The following is a 26,231-nucleotide window of genomic DNA, read 5'->3' as shown; positions in this document are numbered from 1 at the left end:
ATTTAAAATCTTTTTCTGTTATCTAGAATAAAATTGAATTAAAAAGGAACCTGTCTTTCTATGTTGCCCTTTCTCTGTAGATGACTTTGACTTACTTTTATAGAGATTGTTATTCCCCCTCTTCCTAAAGTTAGATTTGGTTGATTTACTTACCTCCCCCTTCCTCCTTCACCTTCTCTCTTTCCTGTTTTCCTTCCATTGATGCTGTTGCTGTCATTAGTCATCATGATCATCATTATCCCCCCATTGCCCTTATTCCATGTGCCAGATGTTTTACAAATATCATCTCACACTTGATCCTCATAATGTTTTGCAGCACAGGTCTTATTTTACTTTCTTTAAAGATGAAGAAACTGGGATTCAGGGAAGGTTAGGAACTTTGTTCGATCATAGATTTGGGATGTAATGCCAGAGCTGTTTCTCTCTTTTTTTCTTCCTCCACCCCGTTCCCCTTTCTCTCCCCCTCTCCCCTCTCTTCCCACTATTATTAAAAACCAAACAAACAAATAAACAAAAAACAAAGCCAGAATTTTAAATTCTGCTTCTTTACTTTTGGAGAGTAATTTTTTTCTTGTAGGTTAATACATGTGCATAGTTTGGGCAGTTTTACATCCAGTTCAACAAGCCTCCTTCCAACTCAGAATCAAGTAAAGAGGCTGGTTAACCTCACTGTTGTAGAGAGAACACTGTGCTCTCATACAGACATGCATGAATTGCTAGTTATCAGCCCTAGACCCATAGCCAAGGCCTGCTCATTGCTCACTATGTGGGTGGCTCTTTCTGAGAGATATTCCTCTTCCCTTCACTGGTTTGTTCTTCCTGGTTCCTTATTTTAGATCCAAATGTTTTCCTCTGGAAAATATTATATCTCACTATAGTCTAGTTTCTCCAGTGCAATAGCAACTGTAGAGGTTTTTTTGATTTATGAACAATTAGGTTTTTAAACAACTATTTTATATCCACAAGAACATGAATTCTTAAACTTGAATAGATCACCAGAGACCCTTATCTAGGAGTGGACACATGTAATGTAGGTGGGTTACAGAGGATTCTCTATTAGGAAAAAGAAAAAGCAACCCAAATCAAGCTAGACTATTTTTCTTCTAACTTGTTAAATTCTTAAGTATCACTGACCCAGATAAATGGTAACAGATGGGCTGAGAGCTAACTTAAGCTAGGACGAGGCCACCTCTGCAGCCTGCTCTAAGTTTATAGACACCCTGAGAGATGGTGCTGCCCTGAGAGGCAGGGCTATCTGTCCTCTCAGAGCACCCAGTGTAAATGGTGTGTGACCAAAGCAGCTGTGCTACTACATGTGGTCCCCATGGCCTCATTGTCCCCAAACTTCAAATGTCCCTCCCAAGGGTGCTGCTGTCACATCACTGCCTGTCTCAAGAGACATTCTTGGTGCCAGCATCCTTTGCTTCAGAACTGCCATCTGCTCCCAGGGATAGTTCTACCAACCACATTTCCCAGGATTTGCTTCATTATGTCTCCACGTCCCTCCAACAGCACATGATTTTTATGGAGTTGGTGTTTCTTGGGGAGGAGAGCGGAAAGGAAGGAGGGAGTTTATAAAAATAATGAGATTGAGTTTTGCTTAAAGATGTTCTGAATCACCCACTTATAAATTGACTGTTTAGAGAGGCAGCTTTCAAAATTGGCCAGGGAACTAGAAGGAAAAGAAGTAAAAATAATTCATGCTCAGCAGATATATATTTAGATAACAAATTCAAAGAGAAGCAAATGAATAAACCTGGATAAACAACTAAAAACCAGCGAATAAAAAGAAGAGATCGCAATTTGGCCACACAGCTGAAACATGAAAAGGAATCCTGACAGGGAGAAGTTGCAGATGAGACAGCCCAGGAAGCAGAGACGATCTGGGAAGCTGGGCCTAACAGCCCCAAAGTCCCAATGTCCCTGGTTGAGAGAGGCTCTGGGGCCAGGGCAACATGAAATTTCCTCTTTACCCCAGCATCAAAGAAATATATATATTTGGGTGCTGCCCCCTGTCACTCTGATCCCGCAAAGTATGTATATATACTTTAACAGCTGATAGCTCAATTTTGAAAATGAAATATCCTATCTAATAAAAGAGAAACATGATAATTAGCCATACCTCCGCTACCGTTCCTATTGGCTAATCAGGAAAATATGCAAATTAACTGCCAGCCAGGCAGCTTGAAGCAAACATGAGGCTTGCTTGCTTCAGTGACGGAGGAAGCCAACATTCCCCTCCTGCCGCTGCCAGCCTCTGAGCTTGCAGTTTGAAACATTGTTACAAATATAAAAGCTAAACAAAACCCCAGAAACCTGCTTTCAGCCAGCCGGGATCTCAGAGCTGGAGTTGAAACAGTGTTTTGATTATAGAACCCAAACAAACCAGATACCTGCTTTCAGCAGCCGAGGTCTCAGAGCTGGAGCCAAGCCTCAGAGCTAAAGCTGACCCAGAAAAAAAGAAAAGAAAAAAAGGAACAGTTGGTAGCTTCAGTCACCTGCCAGCCTGAAAACGGCCCTCAGTCCCTCACCCAGACTGGCCAGGCACCCCAGTGGAGACCCCCACCCTGAAGGGGGTGTGACCAGCTGCAAACAGCCATCAGCCCCTCACCCAGGCTGGCCAGGCACCCAAGCGGGACCACCCTGATCCTGGACACCCTTCAGGGCAAATCAGCCTGCCCCCACCCGTGCACCAGGCCTCTATCCTATATAGTAAAAGGGTAATATGCCTCCCAGCACAGGGATCAGAGTGACAGGGGGCAGCACCCAAACCCCCTGATTGGCCCTGCTCTGTGTGTGACAGGGTGCGGCGCCCAAACCTCCTGATGGGCTCTGCTTTGTGAGTGACAGAGGGCAGCACCCCAACCCCCTGATTGGCCCTGCTCTTTGTGTGACAGGGGGTGGCGTCCCAACCTCCCCATCGGCCCTGCCTTGAGTGTGACAAGGGGCAGTGCCCCAACCCCCCAATCGGCCCTACCCTGAGCGTGACTGAGGGTGGAATTGCAACCTCCCGATCTGCCCTGCTCTGTGCATGACAGGGGGCTGTGCCCCAACTCCCCAATCAGCCCTGCTCTGAGCCCAACCAGAGACTGCACCTAGGGTTTGGGCCTGCCCTCTGCCACCTGGGAACAGGCCTAAGCCAGCAGGTCATTATCTCCCAAGGGGTCCCAGACTGTGAGAGGGCATAGGCCGGGCTGAGGGACCTTCCCACCCCCCCCCCCCCAGTGCACAAATTTTTGTGCACCGGGCCTCTAGTCCTATCTAATAATAGATAAACATGGTAATTGACTGTACCTTCAATATGCCTCCCATGGGCTAATCATCACAATATGCAAATTAACCACCAACAAAGATGGAGGCTAATTTGCACACTGCAGGCAGGGCAGGTCAGAACCATCCCTCCTGCCCCGCTACCATCCGGGCCTGCTATTTGCCACCTGGGGAGGTGGGGCAGGACAGTGCCATCTCCCCTGCCCTGCCGCCATCTGGGTCTGCTATCTGTGACCTGGGGCGGTGGGGTCCTGTGTGTGACCTGACCTGGGACGGCTGGGTGGGACAGCATGGCTCCTCTGTCACCCCAGCTTCCTCATCACAGCTCCCTTGGGGGCCTAAGCCTTTAGTCGCACACCCCCTGAGGGCTCCCTGGCTGCCAGAAGGATGTCTGGCTGCAAGCTTAGGCCTGATCCCCCGGGGAGTGGGTCTAAGTCTACAGGTGGACATCCCCCAAGGTGTCCTGGACTGCAAATGGGTGCAGGCCGGGTTGAGGGACTCCCACCGAGTGCACAAATTTTTGTGCACCGGGCATCTAGTATTTTAATAAACACTGTGGTGCCAACATCTTTATTCTCAGTGTAGCTCGCACTCCTCTCTGGTCCTGGCTGAACTTCAGGCCTTTCTCCCATGGCTTGTTTATGGAATAGTTGTACCCTTGTTCCTCATTTAATCAGCACAGACTTAATGACCAGGAGCTACACTAGTGGCATGTAAATATTGATTTATTTTTGTACTAGAGGCCTGGTGCATGAAATTCATGCACAGGTAGGGTCCCTAGGCCTGGCCAGCAATCAGGGCCGATCTATAAGGCAACTGGTGGGGCAATCAGGGGGCCCCTGGTGGCACCCGCCTTGGCTGGCCTGGGGCCCGAGGGCTGGGGACAGCTCCTGCATTGAGCATCTTCCCCCTGGTGGTCAGTGTGCATTATAGCAACCAGCTGTTCCACCAGTTGTTCTACCAGCCATTCCACCATTCGGTCTATTTGCATATTATGCTTTTATTATATAGGATAGTGATTTATAGATTACTGGGTATGTTGCCATGCAAATATTCTAACAACTTGGGAAGTAGGTTAATATGTTTTTATTTCACAGATAGGTTAGACAAGGAAACTCACGAGGCTAAATGACTTTGACAAAATTTCACAGCTTTTGAGTGGAAAATCTGGCATTGAATACCTGTTTTGCATTATACCCAGGCACATTATTAGTTGCCAAGACCCCAAAGATAAATAAGATGTGATCTCTGCTCTTGAGAAGATTAGAAACAAGAAAGGGAGGGCAAAGAACAAAGACTTCAGTATGGATAGTGCAAGGAAGAAACTAAGTACCACAAGAGAGGTACTGATAAGAGAAGTATAATTGAGTGGGCATGATAAGATTTTAAGGAATCTTTCCTTCCAAGGGCATGGGAATTATAGCTGGGAATGATTGAAGCCGAAAGCAGATGCTAAGGTCCAAAGAAATGCATTACAGAATGTGGGCACTTCAGGTAGAAGTGACTGGCAGCTGGGAAAAGATACTTTGCAGGGGAGAAATCCTATTGGCTAATTTCTAACTTGTATGAGTTACTCCCCCTATAATGTAGGGCAGTGATGGCAAACCTATGACATGCATGTCAGAGGTGACAACCGAACTCATTTTTTTGGTTGATTTTTCTTTGTTAAATGGCATTTAAATATATAAAATAAATATCAAAAGTATAAGTCTTTGTTTTACTATGGTTGCAAATATCAAAAATTTCTATATCTAACACGCCAGAGTTAAGTTAGGGTTTTTCAAAATGCTGACACGCCAAGCTCAAAAGTTTCGCCATCACTGATGTAGAGTTTTCTGTTGTTAAGATTTAGATTAACCAGTTGGCCTATGTTTTAGAATAGCAGTAGCCAACCAGAGGTCTGAAAATTTGGCAACTGCTGGCTTAAGGAAACGTTTGGAGCAGCAGTTGACAACCAGTGGTCCATGGTCCAGGGGGTCTAGTTGGCGACTGCTGTTTCAGAAGCAAGTGGCTAAGAAAAAATTGCTCAGTAAGTGGATTAAAACACCAACCTTAGAAGATTCTAACTGAGAAAGCGTTTTTTATTTTTTTGTAAACAATAGTCTAATTTGTCAGAAAGTTACATTAGGCCCAGTAAAAACTGGGAGGAAATCCCAGAGAGGGTGTCAGTGCTGCCCAGAGCGGGCTCTCGAAGTTGTCTAGCAGGCCCAGGAGCGCTTCTGCTTTTTTAATCAGTCACTACTGCTAGAGGAGTCTGTTGACATAAACTCTACATCATCTTCATTTTCTTTCTTATGCCCTGGAGGTTTCAACAAAAAGTCATTACTGTGATTTGGTGGTAACATATTCATTGCCATGTCATTTGATTGCCGGGGATACTGTGGAGCCAGGACATCTGGCAACCTGCCTGCTGCAAGTGCATCTCCAGGTAAAGGGCCATTCACACCATTAGTGGAAGGATTGTTCATTTGACCCAATAATCCACTTCTCATCTCTAAATCCGTTGGGTATGGTCTCCGTGGGTCCCCTGGAACCCAGGTCGTTGGGGCACACACAGCATGACTTGCACTAATCCTACGTGCATACTTAATTATTTCTTCAGAGGAGATAGCACCTTTTCTTGCCATATCTATTGATTTCAGTTTTTCTTTTGCTTGGTAAACAGCTGTTGCCAGTATTTGTTCAGCTTCCTTTAGCTGTTTTTGTAACCGCTGAATATCACTGTCTCTCTTCTCAACTTCTTGTTCTAAAACTTGCATTTCATGGTGAATTTTTCCCTGATTAAGTGCCAATTTCATGAGTTCCTGAAACTCCCCATCTCTGTGAATCAATAACTCCAGCACCTGGTTTTCTTCTCCAGCCTGTAACAACTTTTGGTTTCTTGAAATTGCCAGCATTTCTATGAGCTCTCTGGACAGGACCTCCAGGTCCTCCAGCACAGACAGCAGCCGCTCTCGCGTGCTCTTGCCGCAGGCCGTCCCCGACCCGCCGCCCACCCGCTCCTTCTCCTTTTCGCCCAGGGAGGCGGCCGCCATGCTGCTCTGGGGCCACGGAGGCCGCTCAAGAGAACCCTCCTCTTCCCTGTTCTGCTCACCCTGTCTGTCCATCATCTGAAGCAGCCTTCTTTGGGGATCATCTGCTTCTTTTGCCACCACCACTTCCTCTTCCCGAAAGCGGCCAGGTTCTCGAGGACCAGCTTGTTTCTTGGGCCTTCTCAGCTCTTCCTCCCCATCATCCCGGGGACGTTTTTTGCCCCTGTTGGGCTGGTCGCTGAGAAGTTCGCTCACATCCATGCTTCCAGGCGCAGCTCACAGGGTAGCTCTGGTTCCTTGCCTCCACTCACAACCAAGCCGTGGACCCTTCAGCAGCGCTGCAGCCACACTGCCCAAGCCCTGAGCGGGGACGCGCAGCCAATGAGGTAAAGGGTGCCAGATGCAGGAGCCAGCTACACTGAGGTTAAAGGCTGTGCTGCCACCAAGAGAACTGCATTTGTGACAGAGCTGCTTCTGCCCTGAGCCTTAAATGGGTGAGGAAAGGGGCGGAGACTTGAAGGAGGGCGGTGCCAGGAGAGAAAAGACCTTAGGAAAGAAGATTGGTTGGGCACTCCCTAAGGACGGGGCGGATGCAGGGATTTCCCAGGAGCAGATCTCCCCTGTTCCTTCCAGTGACCTTGGCGATTTTCTCCTCATTTCACAGAACAGGAAGCTAAGAAATAGAACTGCACTGTCCAGTCCTACACCCACCAAACACACGTGGCTAAAGAGAGCCTGGTGGTTTGCTCGGTGAATAGATAATCAGCCTTGGGACCAAAGGGTCTCTGGTTTGATTCCTGGCCAAGGGCACATTCCCAGGTGGCGGGCTGTATCCTCAGTATGGGACTTGCAGGAGACAGGGGATCAAGGGTTTCTCTCATCATTGATGTTTCTATCTCTTCCTCTCTGTATTCAATAAAAATATATTTAGAAATTTTTTTTTTTAAAAAAGAAAAATTGAAATATGGCTAGATTGAAATGTACCATAAGGTAAATAAAATGCACACTGGATTTTTAAGACTTCTGTGGATTACCTATTGAAGTGATATTTTCAGTCAAATAAACTTATAAACTTAATTGCACACACATTTCTTCATCTTTTTAAATGTGCTTGGTAGAAGATGTAAACTACATGGGTGGCTCTCTTTGTGGCTTTCTCCCATTGTGTCTTTGCTGAATAGTGCTGGCTGAGAAAGTACTAGTATATTGCCCAAGGCCATACCATGATTATATGCAAGACCTGGTGGAAAGTGGATGATCTTGTTTAAACCCAAGAAACATAAAAAGGTTTTCTGTGGAAGAAAGTTGCCCATCATTGGGAAAGGATAACTCAAAGAGAGCATCTGAGCTCCTGTGACTTGAATTAGTCTCTGTCTTCAGAAGGTGTTAAGCCTATTCCTTACTCCCCTTAGCTATTAGAGATCTGTCCTTTGCGTTTATGTTTGTCTTAGTCTTTTAGGCTCTTGGGGTGAGGCGGGGAATCATACCCTGGGTGGCTTATAAACAACAAAGTTATTTGTCACGATTCTGGAGGATAGGAAATTCAAGATCAAGGCGCTAGAAGATTTGTTGTGGGATGAGGTCATGCTTTGTAGTTCCTAAATTTGCCTTGGAACTGTGTCATCCATGGCGGAGGATGGGGGTGGGGGGTGGGGGGAGGGGGGGTTCTCTTGCCTCTTATAAAAGCAGTAATCTGATTCATAAGGGCTCCACCTTATGACCTAATCACCTCCCCAAGGCCCCGATTCCTAATACCATCACCTTGAAAAGTAAAAATTCAACTTACGAATGATGAGAGGACACAAATATTCAGACCATAGCAATACTTATAACCATCCTCCACAGCCCATCTTTACCATCTCCAATTACAAAAAAAATAAATAAATTATTTTTCCCTCAAAGTGCCAATTCCTCTCTTTTATCAGGCCACTAACCCCACTGCTCATCCAATTGTTTCTCATTCTTCAGGTCTCAAATGTCACTTTCTTAGTGTAGCTCCACTCACCTTCAGTCTGAGTAAGCAACCCTTCCCCAACATTTCCTTTCCTAGCACCTCCTCTCCTGCACATGTGTGCTGTTGTAATTTGTACTTAATGGTTGATTATCTGTTTATTGACAGCCTCATTTACTGGACTCAGAGTCCTTGAGAGCTGGAATTCTATATGTCATGGTCACCGTTCAACCCTACTCCAAAAAGCCTTGTACAGTGCCTGACAGAGTAGGGAGTTTTCTCAATGAGCCTTGTGGGTCATGATAGGGAAACTGAATTTCATGCTAAGAACATTGGTCTGATACTACAATGTTAATTTTTTTAAAAACTTTTTATTATTTTTCTGGAAGAGAAAACTTTGGTCTTTCTAATATATGTGTTGCCAAGCTCAGACCCTTTAATTATAGCAATGCTTCCTAATGATCTACATCTAAGCAGGTACAGTACAATATTAATAAAATGTGTTATACTCTTTGGTACTATTTCAAAAACCAAAAAACACCAGTTCAATTTGTCGCAAAGTCACATTGAGCCGAGTAGAAACTCAGAGGAAGGCCCAGAGCTTGTCGGTACCGCCCAGGGTGGGCTCTAGAAGTTGTCCAGCAGGTCCAGGATGCGCTTCTGCTCACTCTCCCGGAAGTCCTGACCCGGGCCTTCCCCGATATTCTCTGCGTACTCCTTGACGATGTGCCTGACCATTTGGATGGAGCTTCCTCTCATGTTCAAGATCTGCTGAACCCTCTGCTGGATCTGGGGGACGCTGGCATTGCAGACCTTGGCCATGATGTAGCAGATGTGCTGGAGGACAAAGAGCCCTGCGTCCAAGCGCCGCAGGTAGAACTCATCTTCAGAGTCCTGGTCTAGGATTTCCTCTCGCGAGACCCTGTCATGCCTTTCCCCTTCAATCTTCCTGTCGGCCACCTGCATGGCATCCAGATATTTAAAATGCAGCTCCATCAGCCTGTCCACCTTCTCCAGGTCATTTTCAGTGAATTTATCCAGCAGCCGGGTTCGCCTTTGCCCTTCCAGGTTCCTCAAGAGGGAAGCCAGGATGGCACACACGTGCTCTTCGTGTTCCTTCTCGGTGGTTCCCACTTTCTTGATCTTCTTGGGAGACTTCATAAAGAGAGGAAAGATGGTTCACAAGCCAAGAATGTCAACTAACTTACGGCAACTGTGTGTGCCCTTGGGCCCAATCATGGCATGGTCCAGCACCTTCAGGGCACTGCTCCTCGAAGTCTTCTTTGCTCTGAGCATAAGATTCATCAGCTGAAGACCCTCGCCCTCTAGGAAGCGCTCACGATTGGAACTGAGCATCAGGCAGGAACAGAGTGCGTCAAACAGATTCTCCATCATCTCCTGCTCCTCTGCAGTGTGAGGATCGTGTCTTTTGAACACGGATAACTGCTGCAGAAGCACATCGATTCCATCCAGCTCCCCAAGCAATTCCCTGTTGGCATCGCTGTCCTCAGCAATATGTCCAGCACTTCACTACAGTACAGCTTGTTGGCATCGAAAGGCATCTTGGCCTTCAGCCTCTTCAACAGCCACTGCAGAAGACCCTGCCGGGCGGCCTCCGTGCACAGCTGGGGCCGGAACTCAGCCATGTTTTCCACAATAGCCAGAGTGTTGTGCACGCCCTGTGCCTCCTCTCTCCCAGACTCATCCAGGCGCTCCAGGATCTGCACCAGCAGTGCCACCACTTGTCCGGCCACCAGAGCATCGGTGAGCACCTCTGCTCCCTCTTCACTCTCATGGAGGGTGTCCACATCTGTTAATTCCTGAAGCAGATCCACCACAGCTATGGACACATCTGTATTATCGTGTCTCAGCAGCCTGAGGAGAGACTGAACAGCATTCAGCTCCACGAGGAGGTGGTACAGGTCCGGCATGGTGGCCACCACGTGCATCTCCTGAATGATGTCATTGAGGTCCAGCTCGGATTCCATAAACTTCTCTGGGTTGTTTAGAAACTTGATCCGCAACTCCTGGTTTTTGTAGGATCTTTTTTCAAATGTGAGGATCATTTTCTTCACTGAGCTTGCATCCAGTGGGGCCTCCTCTTCCCCGTTCTCCTCACCTTGTCTGTCCATAATCTGAAGCAACCGTTTTTTGTGATCATCTGCTTCTTCTGCCACTGCCATTTCCTCTTCCCGAAAGCGGCCAGGTTCTCGAGGACCAGCTTGTTTTCTGGGCCTTCTCAGCTCTTCCTCCCCATCATCCCGGGGACGTTTTGTGCCCCTGTTGGGCTGGTCGCTGAGAAGTTCGCTCACATCCATGCTTCCAGGCGCAGCTCACAGGGTAGCTCTGGTTCCTTGCCTCCACTCACAACCAAGCCGTGGACCCTTCAGCAGCGCTGCAGCCACACTGCCCAAGCCCTGAGCGGGGACGCGCAGCCAATGAGGTAAAGGGTGCCAGATGCAGGAGCCAGCTACACTGAGGTTAAAGGCTGTGCTGCCACCAAGAGAACTGCATTTGTGACAGGGCTGCTTCTGCCCTGAGCCTTAAATGGGCGAGGAAAGGGGCGGAGACTTGAAGGAGGGCGGTGCCAGGAGAGAAAAGACCTTAGGAAAGAGGATTGGTTGGGCACTCCCTAAGGGCAGGGTGGATGCAGGGATTTCCCAGGAGCAGATCTCCCCTGTTCCTTCCAGTGACCTTGGCGATTTTCTCCTCATTTCACAGACCAGGAAGCTGAGAAATAGAACTGCACTGTCCAGTCCTACACCCACCAAACACACGTGGCTAAAGAGAGCCTGGTGGTTTGCTCGGTGAATAGATAATCAGCCTTGGGACCAAAGGGTCTCTGGTTTGATTCCTGGCCAAGGGCACATTCCCAGGTTGCAGGCTCAATCCCCAGTATGGGACTTGCAGGAGACAGGGGATCAAGGGTTTCTCTCATCATTGATGTTTCTATCTCTTTCTCTCTGTAATCAATGAAAATATATTTAGAAATTTTTTTTAAAAAAAGAAAAATTGAAATATGGGTAGATTGAATTGAAATGTACCATAAGGTAAATAAAATGCACACTGGATTTTTAAGACTTCTATGGATTACCTATTGAAGTGATATTTTGAGTCAAATAAACTTATAAACTTAGTTGTACATGTTTCTTTATCCTTTTAAATGTGTTTGGTAGAAGATGTAAACTACATGGGTGGCTCTCTTTGTGGCTTGCTCCCATTGTGTCTTTGTTGAATAGTGCTGGCTCAGAAACTATATTGCCCAAGGCCATGTAATGATTCCTGGCTGAAAACCTTTGGTGATCAGATTTGCCTCTTTGGGCTTCTCTTTATTGATTTATGCAAGACCTGGTGGAAAGTGGCTGATCTTGTTTAAACCCAAGAAACATAAAAAGGTTTTCTGTGGAAGAAAGTTGCCCATCATTGGGAAAAAATAACTCAAAGAGAGCATCTGAGCTCCCGTGACTTGAATTAGTTTCTGTCTTCAAATGGTGGTAAGCCTATCCTTTACTCCCCTTAGCCATTAACCGTCTGAACTGACAGGGTCCAGCTCCAGTGGTCTAGGGGTTCCCAAAGGTGTGGACAGAGTAGGCGAAGAATGAATGACTCGGAGACAGCATTCAGATGATCAGCATATCCACGTTGTCTGTTTATTCTCCTGTTACATCTGTATTTATAGCATTTGATCCTTAAGCATGCCTCTATAGTTACATCATCATATGTTTTGGATCCTCCTTTGACCTTCTACAGTTCCTTGTTTTATGTTTATAGTTTCTTACCTACCTTTGATAAAAATCTTACCTCTCTCTTGCTCCATTGATTTTAATCTTGTATTTGTTGTATTATATGGTCTAATTTGTGTTCTCTATTCCAAGGTCATTATCCTATTGCTATAAGGAGATTTTCCTATTCTATGGCCTAAGTAAGGATTATGTAGCTTAAGCGTGATTGTTCGTAGTTAAGGTGATTAACTACCCACCTGGCACTTACTTAAGGGGTTTTACTGATTTATTCCCTTCCCTAGCCTCGTTAATCCCTAACTCCAGGGAAACATTCCCACCTGTGGAAACAACCTTTCTCGGGGAGGTTTCTCTGGTTATAACACTTAGTGCTAATAAAGGGGGAGCAGTATGCCATATACGCCAGGTCCCTTGAAACATATGCTGTGCAGATGTTTCTTCCCTGCAGCGATTGTGTCAAGCAGCAAGGATGGACGGGCTTCTGGCACTGTCCTTCAAATTTATATTTATCTTAGTCTTTAGGGCTGTTGGGGGAAGGAGGAGAATCATACACTGGGTGGCTTATAAACAACAATTTATTTCTCACAGTTCTGGAGGATAGGAAGTTCAAGATCAAGGTGCTGGCAGATTTATTGTCGGATGAGGGCATGCTTTGTAGTTCTTAAATGTGCCTTGGAACTGTGTCCTCCCATGACAGAGAGGGTTGAGGGGGGCTTTCTCCTGCCTCTTATAAAAGCACTAATCTGATTCATATGGGCTCCACTTTATGACCTAATCACCTCCCCAAGGCCCCACTTCCTAATACCATCACCTTGAAAAGTAAAAATTCAACTTATGAATTTTCGGAGGACACAAATATTCAGATCGTATCATTATTTACAACCCTGCTCAGATGCCACCTTCTTTTCCTAGTTAACCCAATTCATTCCAGAATTAATTGCTTTCTCCTTCTGAACCAGAATACCTCTTTGATCTCTATTCATTGCTATTGAGTCTCTCTGCTATTTATTGTTATTGTTCTCTACAGATCAGACTCCCTCACTAGACTGTTGATTTCTTAAGGGTAAGGACTGTGTTAATTGTCTACTCCAGCCGTGGGCAAACTACGGCTCGCGGGCAGGATCCGGCCCGCTCGGCTGTTCTATCCGGCCCGCGGAGCCGAAAGAGCGGAGGGTTCTCTTGCTCTCCCCTCCGCTCCTTCACCAGCAGCAGTGTTAACATGGCAACGTCAGGAAACACGGCCGCCGCTCCTTCTTCTGAGTGGGCGGATTTATATCCGCCCATTCAGTAGAAGGAACAACCTCTCAATCTTCCAGAGGCTCCTTGTAATGCCCGCGGACACGTCTCCCGACATCACCCTGGGAATGCGTAGACACGTTATCGTGGTGATGTAGGTAGACACGCCCCTGGAGAGCACAGTATCAGAGCCTTTGCCATCTTCAATATAAGGTATGTTATCGTGCTATGATTCCTCCATTTTTTGAAGTTTCAAATTATAATAATTAGTGTTTACATTCTTCTTGTTAAAATGTTTGAAATGAATAAAACTATTGAAATAAAAAAAAAAAGACCGTACCCTTTTATGTAATGATGTTTACTTTGAATTTATATTAGTTCACACAAATACTCCATCCATGCTTTTGTTCCGGCCCTCCGGTCCAGTTTAAGAACCCATTGTGGCCCTCGAGTCAAAAAGTTTGCCCACCCCTGGTCTACCCATTAGTGGCTTCCTATCCTAGTATTGTTTTCATGAGAAGGGTTCAGGAATGTTTACATGACCTCCTTCTTGAATAGTTCAATAAATTAGGAGTTAATTTGTGGCTTCTCAGTTTCCCTAACATTGTTCTCTTTTTCAACAATTAGATTTCCTGGGCCCTCTCTAACCCTCAGCACTTTGCCAAAGGGGCCTCATATGACTTCTTATATAACCAGGTCATAGGTTTCAACCACAGACACATTATCCTTCACCAGATATTCCTTGCATCATTAATAACCAGTATCTCTTTCTGTTTAGTACTTGTGCCCTACTTCGAGTAAACTAATAAAGGCAACCAGGGTTTATGAAACACATTAAGGAATAATGCTTTATATAAGGATTCACCACAGGATTGCTTTTGAGAATCAGTTCCTGTTATGTTCTTTAATATTTTATCCTTAAAATAATTTGAAGAATGCTCTTATAAAATAAAGGCATACCCTGTATTTTCAAGATTGTGAGTGGATTTGTGTCTTGATATTGGTTATCCCTTCTTAGATTCTTGGTTGCTTTGAAGTAAGGCCACTTACCTGTGACCATTATAGGTTTCTGACCCTATCATTTCTTTGCTTTTATGCAGACTAATTAAGACTTCAGCCCTAATTATTCCTAGAAGAGCACCTCACTAAGTGAACATCTGTTATTCTTTTAGGCCACCTTTGAACATTCTTCTGTATTTGAGAAATTTACTACCTTATAAATCATCGCCTATCAGTATAGAATTTAAAAAAATGCTTTTTTGCCTTTCCTTGTAGTCAGAGTTTGGGTGTGCGTATTTGGTGCTTGCAGGCAGGGAAAGTACTGTCACTGAACTTCAAATTGGAAGTTAGTACTACAAATAAAAATATACCTGGGGAAAAACACACTGTGGTAAGGATGGTGGCAGTTATATCTGATTTTCTGAAGCAACAGAGCCTATATCCGATGGCCATGGCCATGTGGGGAGGGTAGCTGTGAGACCTCAGGCTAGCTGAGGAGGCAATGATAATTTCAATTGAAACAGCATATGGTGTGATGTCACCAGGATTCCTGGCTCAGAAACCTTTATTATGCTTCTCTGGATCTTCAGGAAATTCTGTGAGTGACCTAGTATTCTTTAATGAATTATTTTCTATTTAAACTTGCTAGGGTTAGCTTGTATTATTTGCAACTAAGAAAACCCTACTGGATGTAGAACCTGTATTATGGCCGGTGCTAGTTCATATTGTTGATTCTGTCTCCGGAAGTGGTCCGCTGTGGTAGAAGAGACAGAATCCTCCTGTGTCTTACATCTCTGTGGAGTAGCTAGGTACTGTGTTGTTCAGTCCTGGAGACTTTAACTTAAACTCCCCCATCTGTTGACCCTTCTCCATCTCCATTGCTATCACCTGAGGCCAGGCTATTATTCTCTCCCTGTGCCCCTGCAACAGTCTCCACGCCTCCCTCCCTCGGTACAGCCTTGACCTTCCAGAATCTATCCTCCATATTACAACCAGAGGAGCTTCCTGAAGCATGCATTTGATTCTGGCATTCCACTTCATGGACCCTTTTAATGTCTCTCTAATATTCTTCAAATGAAATATGAAGTCCCCGATGTGGTTTTAATAGTTTAGTGTTGTAGCTCTGATTACACTTCAAACCGGATATCTCACTTCTCTGATCCTCTACTTCATGTTCCAAATACATTGGATTCTCAGTTTCTTGAACATCATCCTAACCTTTGTGTCACTGTGCCCTTTTTGCATGAACACTATTCCTCCCTTCATTCAGCCTTGTTTTGTTTGGCTTACTCTTTACAATAGGGAAGATATTACTGGCTGCTGTAAAATAAAAATCGAAACCTCACAAAAGGCAAGATTTCATTCTTCATAATGACTGAGTAATATTCCATTGTATATATGCACCACTTCTTCATTTATTCATATACTGACGGTCACTTAGGTTGGCTATTTTAAATAACGTTGCAATGAAATAGTGGTGGATATCTCTTTTCGAATTAGTCTTTTGAATTTCTTTGGATAAATACCCAGAAGTGGAGTAGCTGAGTCATGTGGTAGTTCTATTTTTCATTTTTTGAGAAACCTCCATGTTGTTTTTTAACCTGAACATGACTGCTTCTGCTTCTGCTTGTTCCTTTACTTGGCTCTATGGGGAAGCTCTATGAAGGAAAAACCCAGAACAATATCTTACATGTAGCAAGTACTCAATAACTTTATTTTTAGAAACTGGTTGAAAGTATTGAAAGAATATAAACTGAAAAAGTGTGGAGAACATAGAGCAAAGTAGTTTATGTCCCAAAGGCCCTGAATAATAGAAGATTGAAGAATTACTTGGTCCTCAAAGACTTAACCAACAGAATGAGGGCATTTATTGAATGAGTTGATTAGAAAACTAAGAGTAGAGGCAACACAGTTAGAACAGATTAACGATACATTTTTGTTTGTTTGTTTGTTTTTTAATTTCTGGGTGTCACTGAGAAGTGCAGGGTGACATAAAGGTGAAGTTTCTTAAGAAAAAATGAGCTTGCTCTAACCGGTTTGGCTCCATGGATAGAGTGTCGACATGCAGACTGAAGGTTCCTGTGTTTGATTCTGGTCCAGGGCATGTACTTTGGTTTTGGGCCCGATCCCCACTAGGGAGCGTGCAGGAGGCAGCTGATCAATGTTTTTCTCTCATCAATGTTTCTAACTATCTATCCTTCTACCTTCCTCTCTCTCTATATATAAAAAAATCAATAAAATGTATTTTTAAAAAAAGAAAAAATGAGCTTATAATTTTCTGAGAAAGATGATATACTCAGTGCAATAGAGAACAGAGCACCATAACGGCTTTCATGTCATTTTGACCTACTGAAATCCTTTTACAGGCTGAATTGATTAATTTTAACTGCCAGTAATCATTTTCCATGTTTGCATTTGGTGCCAGGATCAGCTTGGGTCTCTCCCTTCTTTTCACATATGAGGAGAGGATCACTCATTTGTATATTATTTCAATACTTTCTGGAGAGTATCACAGTGTTTAGGGGTAGGAGTCCAAGCAGTTACCTGGTTCAATTCTGTGCCCCCTGTCAGGCTCACCTTTGTTTTCTTCCCAGCATCTGGCCCATGTTTAGTAAATATTTATTCAAAGAACAGTATTGACTCTCATAAAAGAAGGCAATCTATCCTATTTTATATATATATACATATGTATATATGTATATATATATATAATTTTATTGTTGATAGTATTACAGATATCTCCCATTTCTTCCCTATATCCCCCTCCTCCAAGCCCCTACTGAAAGGACTTTAGAGATGGAAAGAAGCCATTTTAGGGAAGGGGAGTCCATGGGAGAGGAATGCATAGCTCCAAGCCGCCTGATCATTTACAAGAATGTTACAAGATGAGGGGAAGAAGAAGAGGGGAGCACCAGGTGAGCTTTGAAACTTTGAAACTGATACCATGCAGGGAAAAGAGGAAAAGTAGCCAATTAGGAAAGCACAGGGGACATAAAATGAGGAATGGTCCAATTAGACAGTGTCATCAACAAAGAAGCTTCCAGCATTTATAAACTTGTAGACAAAGAGACTCAGAAGACTAGATTTTCCCCATTTTATAAAGAGAGAGGTTCTCCCAATTTGGGGACCCCTCCTCAGGGGGAATTTTATACTCTTGCAATAAACTTCCATATTTTTGTTTAAAATGGTTTAGTCAGAGAATTTTGTTCTTCAAACTTTGTAGGACAAGAACCTGTGAGGAGAGTCCAAGCTTGCCATTCCGCATATCACTGCCACACCCGCCCTAGGCAATCTATCCTATTTAAAAATATAAACAGATATGCTTTATTTGAGGGGTTTTCATTCTTCCTTCCACCCTTCCTTCCTTTCTTTCTTTTATTTTTAAATTTCCAATCTAACTCTATGTCTATTATCTCACAGGTGTGACTTTGTAAAGCTGGTAAGTGATAGTTAATTTTTTTTATTTTATTTATCATCTCAAGTGCAATAATACTTTGTATATATAAAGACTTTTTAGTTCAACTTTAACACTATCTTCTCTGAACTTCAAAAATCTAACTACCTTTTCTTTTGTGGAAATGATAAGTTCTGCAACTCTCAAATTTTTGTTACATGAGAGGGGTCTTTAAAGGAATCTCCTCATACCATCATTTCTTTGTGTTGAAATTTCTTTTTGACCTGTCTCACAGTCTAGGTTATGACTTATTTGAGAGCAGTGACTTTGTTTTATTCCTCTAGGTTTTTCCAGCACAGAACACAATATTTGGCACATAGGAGGAGTTCTAGAAATATATATTGAATGCTTGTATATTTCATCAGAGATAGAAAAGGTCAAGCCTTTTAGTAGTTCTATATCTATATGTCTTATGGTGCAGAGGATATAGCATTCTTAGACACTGAAGGGAATTTAGAAATCTTTTAAGTTCCCAAATTCTCTTTCACAGATAAAAACCCTAAATGCTCAAAAAACTGAATCCCAAACTGAAATTCAAAGTGAGTTTCCTGAGGCTACACAGCTAGTAAGTGGCAGAGCTGAGACTTGAACCCAAGTCTTTAGCCCTAGACTGAACTCTTTCTATAACACTCCAGCTGTCCTGCTGGTGGGCATATTCTGATGGATTGTCCCAGGTGATGAATAAGAGCTAAGTAGGTCTCTTTGAGGAACGAGGGGGGAGGCAAGTGGATTTTTTAAAGGTCCATTTTAGCAGGGAAATGGCCATAAATTGCTACTCAGAGGTTACAAAGGTGTGTTCAAACCTGCAGGAAAGAATAAACCAACAAATGGAGACTGATTTACAGTAGTCACTGCTCTCTCTGATCCATTACTTCAGATTTCGAGTTTATCATTGAAAGCACAAAAGAACAGGAACTAAGGAAAAGTTTTTATTTAGAAAATTTAATCCAATCTGAAGCTGTGAAAATGCCAGTCTTGTTTCTATTGAGGGAGAAAATGTCCATTTACTAAGAGATTAAAATAGTGGCTATTTGCATTTTCCAAATAGATGGAATAATACACAGCCACATGAGAGAAATGCCTGTCCAATCACAAGTACATAATAAACATAAGCCAGTAATTAAAAAACTATGAGAGGTAATTTACCTAACCCCAAGTCTACCCTGGCACCTATTGATGTGTTCAGAATCTCCTTTATTGAACTGAGCTACTGCTGTGGTCTTTTGACTTTTTTTGAGTATAGTGCCTGCTGACTAGAGAGGTATTTTTGTGGTTGTTGTTTTAGCATAATAATTCCCAAGATACAGAGGTCCTACCTGCTACCTACTGCCTGATCAGCAGTAGGAAGAATGTTTCTGAAACATATAATTATTTTTTAAGAGCCTTTTACAATTGAAATGAAGGGAAGACATACAACGTTCTTGCTGATGCTTTTTATTCCCTTCAAATTCAGTGTTCAGAGCCATTGGACATTGTGGCAATATGTACTTGACTAGGTCAGCCAGGGAAGCAATTCAGAGAACTTGTCAATGTAGCTCTTGTCTTTAGGTATACCTTCATCATTTGACAACATCTAGGTACCCACTGAGACTTCCAAAATCATTTCAAACCCACCAACCCACCAGTGTACCTGCATCACAGGCCATGGACTACATTTCTTCAGTATCTTTCACTAAATATTGCACACAGCTTAGTACAATAGATGCTCAGTAAATATTTGTGAAATAAATAAATACTTATTATTTTGTTATTTTGTCATTAAAGTGCTTCCATTGACATTAGCCCGCTTGATCTATACTTCAACCTTGAGATGTGCAATCTATTGACATTTTACAACTATGGAAGTTGAACCTCAATAAGAGTAAATGACTTGTCTAAAATAACATGAAGAAACAATTCACAAAAGAAACATAAAAATAATTAATGAACACATTTAAATCATTTAAATTTTATTAGTAATAAAAAGTGCATCAAACAGAATATACCATTTAATTAAATTGCCAAAGGTTAAAGACAAAGAGAGAAACTTACAAGCACCAAGAGAAAAACCATTAGTTACCCACAAGGGAGCTTCCATAAGAGTGTCAGTTGATTTCTCAATAGAAACGTTGCAGTCCAGAAGGGATTGACAATATTCAAAGTGATGAAAAAGGAGGACCTACACCCAAGATTTCTCTACCCGGCAAACTTATTTGGGATCAAAGGACAAATAAAGAGCTTCCAAGACAAGGAAAAGCTAAAGGAGTTCATCACCACTAAACCAATATTACAAGAAATGTTAAAGGGTTTGCTTTAAGAAAAAAGAAAAAAGCTAAAAATATATAAATAATAAAATGGCAATAAATACATACCTATCAACAATTGCTTCAAATGCAAATAGATTAAATTTTTCAATCAAAAGACATATGGAGACTGAATGGATAACAAAATGAGACTCTTACATATGCTGTATAAGAGACTCACTTCAGATTGAAAGACACACACAGACTAAAAGTAAAGGGATAGAAAAAGATACTTCATGAAATGAAAACAAACAAACAAAAAAACCCAACAAATAAAAGCGGGGATAGCAATACTTATACCAGATAAAATAGACTTTAAAACAAAGGTTAAAAAAACAACAACTAAGGTTATATAACAAGAGACAAAGAAGGACCTAGCAGTTCTACTTCTGGGTATACATCTGAAGAAACCCAAAATACTAAATGAAAAAGACATGCATCCATATGTTTATTGCAGCATTATTTACAATAGACAAGATATGGAAGCAACCTAAGTGTCTATCAGTAGATGAGTGGATAAAGAAGTGGTGCATACATACAATGGAATATAACTTAGCCATAAAAATGAATAAAATCCTGCTTTCTGCAGCAGCATGGATGAACCTAGATGTATTGTGCTGAATTAAATGAGTCAGACAGAGAAAGACAAATGCCAGATGATTTCATTTATATGTGGAATCTAAAAAACAAAATAAACGAACAAGCAGAACAGAAATATATTCATAGAGAACATTTTGATGGTTGTCAGATAGGAGGATGGTTGTGGGGATGAGTGGAAAAGGGAGAGAGATTAAGAAGTACAAATTAGTAGTTACTGAATAGTCACAGAGATGTAAAGTGTAACATAGGAAATATAGTCAATAATATTGTAAAAACTGTGGTGTCAGATGGGTACTAAGGTTATTGGGTTGATCACTTAGCAAGTTATATATTACTAGAAGCCCATTGCACAAAGATTTGCACAATAGGCCTTCCTTCCCCTGGCTGCTGGCACCGGTTTTCCTCCGGCACCCGGACCCAGGCCTTTGGTCTGGCTGCAGCGAGGCTTGGCTTATCCGCAGTGGCTGCAGTGGAGAGCCAAGCCTCTTCAGTCTTCAGTCTTTGCTTTGCGCCTGCGTATGCAAATTAACCACCATCTTTGTTGGGTTAATTTGCATAGTCACTCTGACTGGCTGGTGGGTGTAGCAAGTGATACCAATTTGCACGTTTCTCTTTTATTAGTGTAGATACCTATATAATGACTGGGTTTTACACCTGAAACTGATTTAATATTGTATGCCAACTGTAATTGAAAAATAAGAAATTAAATTAAAAAATCAACCACCTTTATATCTGTGTGCTTGTGGTCATGTGTAGATCCTCACATGCTTATGTGTATGTGTTCATGTATATGAAAGTGTACATCAAATTATATGTTAACAAAAGTCCTTAGGCATATTGATCATGTTTTTATTTATTTTTTATTTATTTATTTATCTATTTTTTTAAAAGTAAGGTGCTTCTGACACCCTTTTGTTTTTTTGTTTTATATATTTTATTGATTTTTTTACAGAGAGGAAGGGAGAGGGATAGAGAGTTAGAAACATCGATGATGAGAGAGAAACATCGATCAACTGCCTCCTGCACACTCCCTACTGGAGATGTGCCCGCAACCAAGGTACATGCCCCCGACTGGAATCGAACCCAGGACCTCTCAGTCCGCAAGCTGATGCTCTATCCACTGAGCCAAACCGGTTACGGCGGTCATGTTTTTAATTTTCTGTGTCTCCTGATGTCTTGACATCTTGAGGGACCTTATAGACCAGGGAAGGGACTGTCCCTTCCTGGGCTGATTTCTAAAGAAAGTAAACAAATTTAGGAGCACACATCTCATTAAGAAGCCAACTACTCCTTTTAGCTAACTCTTACAAAGTAACTCAATCTTTCCCCTGCCCTACATTGCCCCAAGACCAAGTACCAGACAGCCCTTATGCCCCAAAATCCAACAGATTTATTCAAACTAACCAACCCTAGACACTTATTCTTCCCTGCTTTGCCTTTCCTGGGAAAATTCCAATAAAGTCTTAGGCCTAGGTGTTTCCCTGGCTCCTGGTAGCTTCCCTCTGATCAAACCTGATGCTTCCTCTGTGGGTCTGCTTAGCCTGGCGTTCCCCCTTGTCCTGGAAAATGCAAGTAATATGTTGATGTTTTCTATGGTTTTGGTCTTTCCATATCTTTACCAGTCATCTCTATTAAAATCCTGAGGGTACAAATGAGCTATCTGGGTCAAAAGAATTCAGATTAATTTTACTCTCCTCTTTATTCTTTTCTGCATTTTATGTGTGTGGATATATATATATATATATATATATATATATATATATATTCTCTTTTGTTTTCTCTTATGGTTTGATTATTCTTTTCAGGACGATCTGAGAACACCTGGTGCTTTGGGGAATCTTATTCCTTTTGCTCTTGCATTTTCTGGCTCATTCATGATAGATTATTTTCTTGTCTGTTGATGAATCTGTTTGCTCATATTACCTGGATCATATCTGAGGGAATCTTATTTGGCTTCCTAGCATTGTTTCCCCAAGGAGTTTTCCATTCTAACCTGATGGGAACATTAGCTACTATTTCTCAGTTTGAAGCATCTGTGACCATACCGATGGTATTTATTCTATTCAATCACCCGTGGAGTTTGAGAACAAGCCACTGTAGCACATTTCATCAGGATTTAAAGCTTTCCATTTAGAGCAAAAGTAGCAACACACAAATTTCCTCTGGTCTTTTGGAGCTGGTAATCAGATGTGTGTGTGTGTGTGTGTTTTGTGTGTTTTTTTAGCACACACTTTCATCGTCGCTTCCCCCACTTTTAGGCTTACATTTTGCTTTTGATCTCTTTTAACCCCACCCAGAGCTTCATATTCTTCATTTTCTATTTTCCTGTATTATGTCCTTCCTCGCCTCGACCTCCTCTCCATTCTCATAAGGGTCTAAATTCAACTCTCCACCTTGCTCAAGCCCAGGAACTCATCTACAGTTTTCATTTAGACATTAAATCTCAAGTTTCTCAGCTCCTAAGCATGACATAACGCCCCAGGCCCATCCTCTCTGCCACAGTAAGTGTGGCCACATTCGCTTGCACACTAGCTGCTCTGCTCTCTCTGGTTTTCAGTTTCATCTATGTTTTTCTGGCTCCTGAGGATTTCCCTTACTTTCCTAAGAACTTAACTTCTTATTTAAAAGAATGTCATATTTTATCAAGCTTCACTATGCATTTTGCAATAAAAGTTCTGAATTTATCCTGAAAATGTAAATCTTATATTAATAGGGAGAAAAAACAATAAGCTATTTCATGTTGGAAAAGAAAAATTATTTTCTAACATAAAAATTGGCGGAGACAAGACTTGAGTATGGCTTAAATTCCCATGTTGTTTTCCGCTGTGCCTGCTGACCCACAACCTCTTATACAGGACACAGTGGAGCAGAGAGGCAATGAGCAACATAGTAGAAGGCAAAAGGTCTTGATTCTTTTCAATAAATTTACCACATGACCGTGAGCAGCTTTTATTACTTCTCAGATCCTTCACCTCATTATTGGCAAAATGGGAATAATACCCCCTCTGTTTATTGCCAATCTTGCCATTAAGATGCCCATAAACAAAAGACAAGAAGTTCTTTTTTTTTTTTTATTGCTTAAAGCATTACATAGGGTATTACATATGTGTCCTTTTTTTTCCCACCCTTGACAATACCCCGGCTTCCCCTACCCGCCAGTGTCTTATGTCCATTGGTTATGCTCATATGCATTCTTATAAAATGTTCAGATATAAAGAAAAAAAAAAAGGCTGTCTCATTAAAGGATGTCTTATGAAGATAAAGGTGATGTTACAACACACCTTGAATCTTAAAATGTTGGTTAAGCCTCACGTTTTATCTTCCATTTATCCTCATCATCAAGATTTCTGATCTCCATATGGTCCTTTCCTCCCCTGGTCTTCATAGTGTCCTTTGATATTTTGAACATCTGTTTTCTTCCTATCGATTATTCAAACATTTATTAAAATGCTATCAGTGGCTACAGAGAGTCCATAGACCACGAGGGAAGCAGCTGAGGGGACACCCTGGCAATGCAATGAGATGAGAGGTAGGTAGAGGTGAGCACAGGGGACTGGAGACCCAAAGGAGGGGACCAGCTTCCCATCTCTCCCCATAAAATCATACTTGTCCTTTGTTCTGGCCCTTTGGAACCCTACTCCAAGCTAGGTGAGTGGGTGAGCCAGAAAAAAAAAAAAAGGCTGTTGTTTAGTTTTTCTTTAGGAAATACCTTTTCTAGAGCAGTGCCCCAGCCTGAAAGACTAATACTGATGGCGAGAATTCAGGCAGCCAGACTGGCAAAGAGGTTGTTGGGAGCAGGCATGCTTCTGCTGTGTCCCTGATGAACTGTGTTGACAGGTGGCCTAAAGGGAGCTGGACGGGCAGCTCAAGCTGGGTTTCTCTTTAGAACTAGATGACCAGCGCCAGCAAGATCTATATTTTTTTAGGAGGAGTGGCTTTATGCACAGTTTGGGAAAGCTTTCTTCTATTAAATGCTGTTCATACGAGTGACATGTACCCTTGGAGCAGTATCACATCCCAGCATCAAGTGCACAGTGAGTTTTGTTGTGACCTTTTAAAATGGCTTGAAATGCCTTTGTCTTTTAGTTCTGAGTTTATCAAAGTTACAGGCTACAGTACAGTTGTCCTACTGAGGAATCTGCTCAAGGAAAATAAGCCAGGGGTTGGTGGAGAGAGTGGAGGTGGCTATATGGGGGCGACTAATCCTAGAATAGGTTAAAAAAGCAAAACACCCAAAGTAGAAATATTAAAAATAGAGAAGCCTCCAGGACCAGATGGTCAGAATTGTGAGCAAGCCTGAGGACAAAATTAAATAAGCCCTCAGGAAAATACTTTGTCATCTTTTTGGAAGCCTCGATGGGCACTGAGAACTGCTAAAATGCTTCCTGTGCCCCCTCTTCCATTGAAAAACCAGTGAGAGTTAGCTCAAGCCTGACCTACTTTCCAGGAAACTTCTTTTGGTTAGAAAGAGAAAAATCCATGAAATGATATGGAGGCAGTGGGGTGCAGAGATAAAGGGCTGGATTTGCTGTCGGGAAATCTGGACAACAGACCTAACTGCCAGCACTAATAAGAGGACTACTAACATTTATTGAGTGTTAAGGACACTACATATGTTACTTCTTCTAAAGCTTACAAATCCAGACACATGGGGCTGCTGTCTTCATTTTACCGAAGTAGATACACTGAAAATGGTACAAGAAAGAAAAACTTGCCCAGTTGGCTTGCCTCAGTGGTTGAGTGTCCACCTATGATGTAGGAGGTCATGGTTTGATTCCTGGTCAGGGCACATGCCCGGATTTCGAGCTCAATCCCCAGTGTGGGGCATGCAGGAGGCAGCCAATCAATGATTCTCTATCACCATTGATATTTCTATTTCTCCCTTCCTCTCCCTTCCTCTCTTAAATCAATAAAAATATTTTTATAAAGAACCTTGCATGATATTCTGTGGCTAATAAGGAGCAGGGCCAAGTCTTGAACCCGGGTCACATTTTACTCCAAAGGATATGCTTCTAACCAGATGCAATATTAACTCATCTGCCTGATTCACCTTGGAAAAGTCACTCTCAGCCTCATTTTTTCTATCTCTTACTTTCACACAATTCAACTAGACTTATCTGTTAACAAGTTAATGCTTAAGTATTGGCTTCATGTTCATCTCTCTCAGATTATAACTGCCACAAGGACTGTGGCTTTGTCAGAATCGCCCGGATTCCAGCAGCATGCACAGGGTCTGACATATGGTAGATGCCTGGTAAATATTCACTGGATCAATAAATGAGCCATAGCAAAGCTCTTTCTTTCCCCTGTCAATCCCAAGATCCAACAGCAGTGAATGTAGAGGAGCCTTTGGCACCACGCTTCCCTGCTCTAGAGGGACCTGTCCAGAGGTACAAGCACTGGTGTGTTCGCTTTCTCTGGGATTCTTCTCTTGCAGCCAACAGCCATTTCTGTGGGATAATTTCTGCCCCAGACACAGCAACCAACATTGTCATGTATTTCAAGTATTCAACTTAAGAAGCACAGTCGATGATAAGAACTTTAAAAAGCACCCTCTCCCTGCCCAGTCTTATGCTTGGCATTGTTGTTAGAAGTGACACTGGTCTTTGCCTATAGAGGGCCTCAGGGTTAGCAAAGAGAGGAAGCACACATAGACCAAGCAATTGT

General features: G+C 42.6%; 2 pseudogenes; both read right to left on the bottom strand.

The window, feature by feature from the left end:
• Positions 1–5,501: 5,501 nt before the first annotated feature.
• On the bottom strand, positions 5,502–6,305 carry LOC139018507 (mediator of RNA polymerase II transcription subunit 4 pseudogene; annotated as a pseudogene).
• Positions 6,306–8,880: 2,575 nt separating this feature from the next.
• On the bottom strand, positions 8,881–10,571 carry LOC139018287 (beta-catenin-like protein 1 pseudogene; annotated as a pseudogene).
• Positions 10,572–26,231: the final 15,660 nt, after the last annotated feature.

Source organism: Myotis yumanensis, unplaced genomic scaffold (assembly GCF_028538775.1).
Source record: "Myotis yumanensis isolate MYYU_CA2020_CCGP unplaced genomic scaffold, mMyoYum1.0.hap1 SCAF_10, whole genome shotgun sequence".
NCBI classification, from domain to species: Eukaryota; Metazoa; Chordata; class Mammalia; order Chiroptera; family Vespertilionidae; genus Myotis; species Myotis yumanensis.
This window is presented reverse-complemented; position numbering and strand designations above follow the sequence as displayed.